This window comes from Mandrillus leucophaeus, unplaced genomic scaffold (assembly GCF_000951045.1).
Source record: "Mandrillus leucophaeus isolate KB7577 unplaced genomic scaffold, Mleu.le_1.0 Scaffold114, whole genome shotgun sequence".
NCBI lineage: Eukaryota > Metazoa > Chordata > Mammalia > Primates > Cercopithecidae > Mandrillus > Mandrillus leucophaeus.
In genome coordinates this window covers 4871183-4877145 of record NW_012099654.1, presented here as the reverse complement: position 1 = coordinate 4877145, position 5963 = coordinate 4871183, and the positions used below count along the sequence as shown (strand labels likewise).

At 38.0% G+C, this 5963-nt stretch overlaps 1 protein-coding gene across 1 annotated transcript in view; it reads left to right on the top strand.

The window, feature by feature from the left end:
- The window catches only part of ARHGEF28 (Rho guanine nucleotide exchange factor (GEF) 28), a 328572-nt gene that overhangs the window by 196609 nt on the left and 126000 nt on the right, over window positions 1-5963 (top strand). The gene's annotated exons all lie outside the window — the stretch shown is intronic.

The window sequence follows — 5963 nt, the reverse complement described above, 5'->3', positions numbered from 1 at the left end:
AAGAAGAGTTATAGGTTTACATACTTTATTTCGATTCCTTATTTTTCACCTGATTTCCATTTTCTATTCCGGGATCCCATTACAATCAAGCTGCCGTTAATAAATTCTAGTCAGGAATTTTGTAGAATGTCCCTTTATTGGGGTTTTTCTGATTGTTTTCATCATTACACTGAGAATTACGGGTTTTGGGAAGAAGACCAAAAGGTAAAGTGCTGTTTTCATCACACCATATAAAAGGTACATACTATCAATATTCATTGTCACTGTTGATGTTGACCTTGATCACCTGGCTGAGGTAGTGTTGGTCTGGTTTCTCCACTGTAAAGTTACTCTTCCTCACCTCCTTTTCCATACTATGTGTAGTCCACACATAAGGAAAAAGTGGGGAGTTAATCTGTATACTTGTGGGTGTGGTGTCTACATAAATTATCTGAAATTCTTCTACATGGGAATTTTGTTTCCCCCATTACTTATTCAATCATTTATTTATGTCTGTATAGAGTCATGGATATTTATTTTGCACTCTGGGTAATAATCAAATACTACTTTATTTGTTGTCAAAGTGTTCCATTTTTGGTAGCTGGGAACTCTTTTAGTTGGCTCTTGTATCCTTTTCACATATCATCAGCATTGTATGTATCTTTTAGGGTGGTGAAAGCGTTCTTTGATTCTTGAATTGTAGATACATGACACTATGTATTTATCAAAACCCACAGAACATTAGAGTGCACCGAGTAAACCTTAATGTATGCAAATTTAAGAAGACCTTGAGGTTGGGGTATCCTAGGATGGAATGCAGAATGTGACAAAACAATCTAGCTGTATTAAAAATGTAAGAAATAACCTTACCAAAGGGAATTTTGGGTGTGGTGGAGGCAGGTGCAGAGCTATTAACTTTGCAAATGAGTGGAGTCTATAAAAATAAAGGCAACATAAACTGTACAATAAGCACCGTCCTCTAGTTGATACAGTTTTTCTCGCAGGTAAAAAGATTAAGAATTTTGATACCACTCTATATGTATTGCACAAATAAGTAAATGGATTGTGGCTAGCAGCTGCCACGTTTCTCCCTGTTGGAGTGGGTGCTTACAGATAAGCAGGGGGAAGAGGCTAGAGTAATCCATGTGGTAACAGACTAGAGTTGTAGATATCAGCAGGCACTCATGTTCAGTTAATACAGATACACATGGTTGCATACAGAAATATTTGTAGATATGTGTGTATACACAGGTAGGATACACTTATATATTTTCTTGATCTGTCAGTTAAGAGTGCCTAGAAGGAACCACACCCCAGAAGCATATATAAGATGAGACTGCCCATTTTTTTCTTTTTAAGTGAGTTTTATTTATCATATTTTATGTGAATTTTAGTTTCAGATCTATATAATAATTATACCTTATTAATTATTAAACTCTTTGCTCATTTAATACCTCATAGTTAACTTATTTACACATGGATAACAATATAAAATCTATAGTCAGTTAAACTTTGCATTTTAAAATTGATTACATAAGTCTGTGAACAAGTCTATGGCATGTAAGAGGTTTTTTTGGGGGTTTGGTAAAATTGGGAAGGAACATTATCAGATGCTGCTCTCCTGAAGTCCGTGGGTTCTTCCTAATAGGAGGGATTTCTTTCTCCTTAGGCTACACCAGGCACTTCCCTACCCCCGCACCCCTCCTCTGTCCAGACTTGGGGATCTTGTTTCTCCCACCTCCAGAACCCCTCACTCACATCCACTATCTGTGCTGCCTAAGCAAGATAAATTCAAAATTCCATATGATTTATTATTCAGAACAACTGAGCAAATTCGTCCTTATTCTTTCCTTTCAGGTTATGCTCAGAAACTTCAGCATTTAAAACAAAAAGAGCTTCACCAAAGTTTCCTGTTATTTGTCTGTTATTTTTCTCAAGATAATCATCTAGGTAGAACTTTATATCTGTAGCAATATTAACCAAGTAGTGGAAGCGTTGACAATGTAATTCTTTTTTTTTTTTTTCTTTTGAGACAGAGTTTCGCTCTTGTTGCCCAGGCTGGAGTGCAATGGTGTGATCTCAGATCACTGCAACCTCCACCTCCTGGGTTCAAGAGATTCTCCTGCCTCAGCCTCCCTAGTAGCTGGGATTACAGGCACCTGCCACCACGCCCAGCTAATTTTTTTGTGTTTTTAGTAGAGATGGGGTTTCACTATATTGGCCAGGCTGGTCTCGAACTCCTGACCTCAGGCAATCCATCCACCTGACCCTTCCAAAGTTCTGGGATTATAGGCATGAGCCACCATGCCTGGCTTGACAATATAATTCTTTAACATGTTGCTTCAATCAGGAAATCTATCATTAATATTTTATTAATATTTATCTTTATTAATAATAGATAATTATTACTATTTTCCTACCCTGAGGTGTTTTGAGTATTTTCTTATTTTCTTATTATATGTATTATATGTAGACACATATCATAATATCAGTAACTTGTAGCTGGGCTTCTAGGTGGTATTCATTTTTTTCCTCTTAGAGAATAGGGGATGTAAAGACCATATCAGAACCTCTGCAAGTGCACATAAATTTTTTTGTTCAAATAAATAAAGGTAATAGTGGTAGACAAGAAATTAAAACATTTCGTTTTAAGCAAGATGGTGTTATGGACAGTGGCATCATGTGATTCCAATTTTTGACAACAGTGGTTGTACCATGCTCCCAATTCATGTCTATTTTTTGTGATTTCAATTTTATGGACTCTGTAAAAAATAAAAAGCACTGGGGGCGGGGGGAAGTCGAGAGGAAAATCAGAATTCACACCTCAGGGTGTCTGCACCCATCATTTCATTTTGAGAGGATAAAGTCCATGAATGAGTGTGACACTGCGGATGTGAACGTGCTGTTCCTACCATGCTTCTCAGAGTGACAGCGTCTTGGCACAAAGGTAGGAGCCATGTTCGTAAAGATCTTCATTTTCTGTACAACATAACAGCCTCCCCGCGAAAGCCACCCATTTCACCGGGTGCCTGGCATTGTTAGATCCACAGGAGGACTGTTTGTGTTGAGCTTGCTGAGAGATGACATCGTGGCTTCTAAGGGATTTTGAGGAAGGCTTTATCTATCCCTGATTTTCACCTTATTCTAGAAGTTAAGGTTGCATATGATGAAGCATATGTTTAAGTTGTCACTGCACTGGTTCAAGTTATCCAGGAAAGGCTTATCCTAGCCTCAGAGGCCTTGCCTCCTTTTATCTGGATTTGTTCCAGGAACAATGTCTAGTAGTAGTAAAAACTGTGGTGTCTTGGTGGCTTAACAATGGAGTAGAGAAGCAAAGCAAATCTTCCTCTTCGAGCTCCTTCCCTTCTTCTTCTTCTTCCTTCTTCTCCTCCTGCTGTTTCTGTCTTGGTATGATTTTCTTGGAACTTCCTTGCACATTGCCATATCTCAGTTTTGAAAACCAAATGATTACTTCTGAGGGTCAAATTGAGACTATTTCAGTGGCCAGGAACCATGGCTCATGCCTGTAATCCCAGCACTTTGGCGGGCCGTGGCAGGCAGATCACTTGAGGTCATGAATTCAAGACCAGCCTGGCCATGGCACATTTTTTGTAATCCCAGCTACTTGGGAAGCTGAGGAGACAGGAGAATCGCTTGAGCCTGGATGGCGGAAGTAGCAGTGAGCCGAGATCACGTGATTGCACTCCAACCTGGGTGATAGAGCAAGACTGTGTATGTGTGTTTTTTTTTTTTTTTTTTTTTTGAGACAGACTATTTCAGTGTCTATAACATAGAAGAGTAATATATGAAAGGGAAATTTTATTTACATTCAACATTTAAAGTTGTTGAAAATTTACTTATGTTAAGTTCTTCACTGTTATAATCTCATTGGATCCTCACAATAACCCTTTAAAGTACAGGTGTTATGATTCCATTTGCTATGAGACAGCTAAGGCTCAGAAAATGTGAATGACTTGTTTAGGGCCACTAAGTGATGGAGCCATTATCGGAGTCCAGATATCTGTGTCTCTCAAACCCAGGATTTTTCTTTTTAGCTTGTGGTGCATTAAAAATGTGACACAGTTCTTGCCCACTAAGAATTTTGGGTCCCCCTGGAAGATGAGAAAACTGTACAAATACTGTAATTCAGACCAAACTGTAAATACTTCTTTGAGATTTAATTTCATCAAGGTTGAAAGGCAGGTTAATGTCTAAATGAAGATCAAGGAAAGTTTTTTTATGTGGGTCTTTTAGAAAGCTGAAACTTCAAGGCGGCAACATCTTCCCTAAATAATTATAACCTCATGGAAGTTCTTTTCTAGGTGAAGAATTTTCTAATTAAAGGAGGCATATTCAGGTGAAGGTATCTTCTGTGAAAGCATTCATACTCTTACATGGTAATGGTTGTATGATATATGGTGAAAGGGTGGCCTGGGGGATATGTCATTGAATTCTGCTGTCTGCAATTGCAATCAGCCAGTAACAGTCACCTGTTGAATATGAATGAGATGTAAATAACATCTTGAATTAATTTGAATGCAATTATATTGATAAAATGGAAAAAAAAAATACCCACCTCAATTACTATAGAAAACAAGGAGAATAAATGACCCACATCTTCAGAAGAAATGTGTTGGTGAGCAAGGAAGTAAGCTGGCCTAAAAATAAAAGGGGCTGTGCAAACATGGCTGGTCAGTAGAAATCATTTTATTATTTAGAAAACACTGAAAAATAGTGAAGCAAATGAGGACATTGGAAAGTCTCTTCTTTTAATATCTGACATATTTTCACATATATCAGTTGGGTGTCTCACATGTATTAGTTAAGTTGTTCAATACTATTTCAGAATAATTTTGACATCAAGAATCACTTGATATGTAATTGGTCAACAAGGACTGCATTTGGGAGAATTAGATCAGGATGAATCTGTCTGGAATCTCAACTAATAGAAATACTTTTTATGGAGTTTTTTCTTCTCTCTCTTTGTCTGTATTGCCCTGAAGTTCTTCTGACCTGTCACTAGTAGTCATAGGAGGAACAGCCTATTCCAGTAACTTGCTGATGTGGGGTTTATCTACCTCCTAGTTGAGTGACTCTAAAACTTCTATAGGCATAAGAATTGCTTGGGATAGGGGTGGTGCTTGTTGTAAATTATTGCAGGTTCCTGGGCCACCCTCAGAGAGACTGATTCAACACACCTGGGATGGGAATCTCATAATCTGCATTTACAATGAACAGTTTTCCCTTAGGCCCCTACCTCCATTCTGATGCCTCTGAGAAATTCTGCCCCCGATTCTGCTTTCTCTACATTTGTAGCCTTCTGAACACTTTGTCGCATTTCTGACCAACTTAATAAAACAAGTTAGGGAACCCCTATAGATTGTATTACTTTTGTTCTGTTTGTAATTTAATAAGAAACATGTCTCCCTCTTTCCCATAGCATCAGTCAACTGTAAGAAGTAAAGTGTTCCTGTACCTTTAGTTAAGGGGATAGTGTAGTAGAGGTTTAACATGGGCTGTGTAGCTAGGAGCTACAAAACCCACTCCCACCAATTCAGGATGAGGACTTTAGTATTTCTAACCACCTCGGAAATGTTGCATTTCAAAGGATTCTTTAATGGTAACAAGTAGAGCTGAAGAAAAGTAACAATATCTCCTGATCCAACAGTATTTTGGTTTGGTGATTGTCCACACTAGTGAAGGTCCCCTTTCCTTGGTCTACAGACAACTTAGAAGCAACCAAAGAGCCATAGACTTATGCACACTCTCATCATTGCCTGCAGCCTCAGAACAATGGGTTTTCTCTACCCAGAAGTACTATTCTTTTGACAACTGTTGTGCTAAATAAAACACAAATATATATTCTAAATACTTTATAATAGTTCTTGTAGATGTTTTTGTCAAAATATGTGTTTTTAATCAGTTGTCATGTACAGGTTCTTCATCCACAGGGTAAAGGTCATTTATATGGGAGACTGACTATT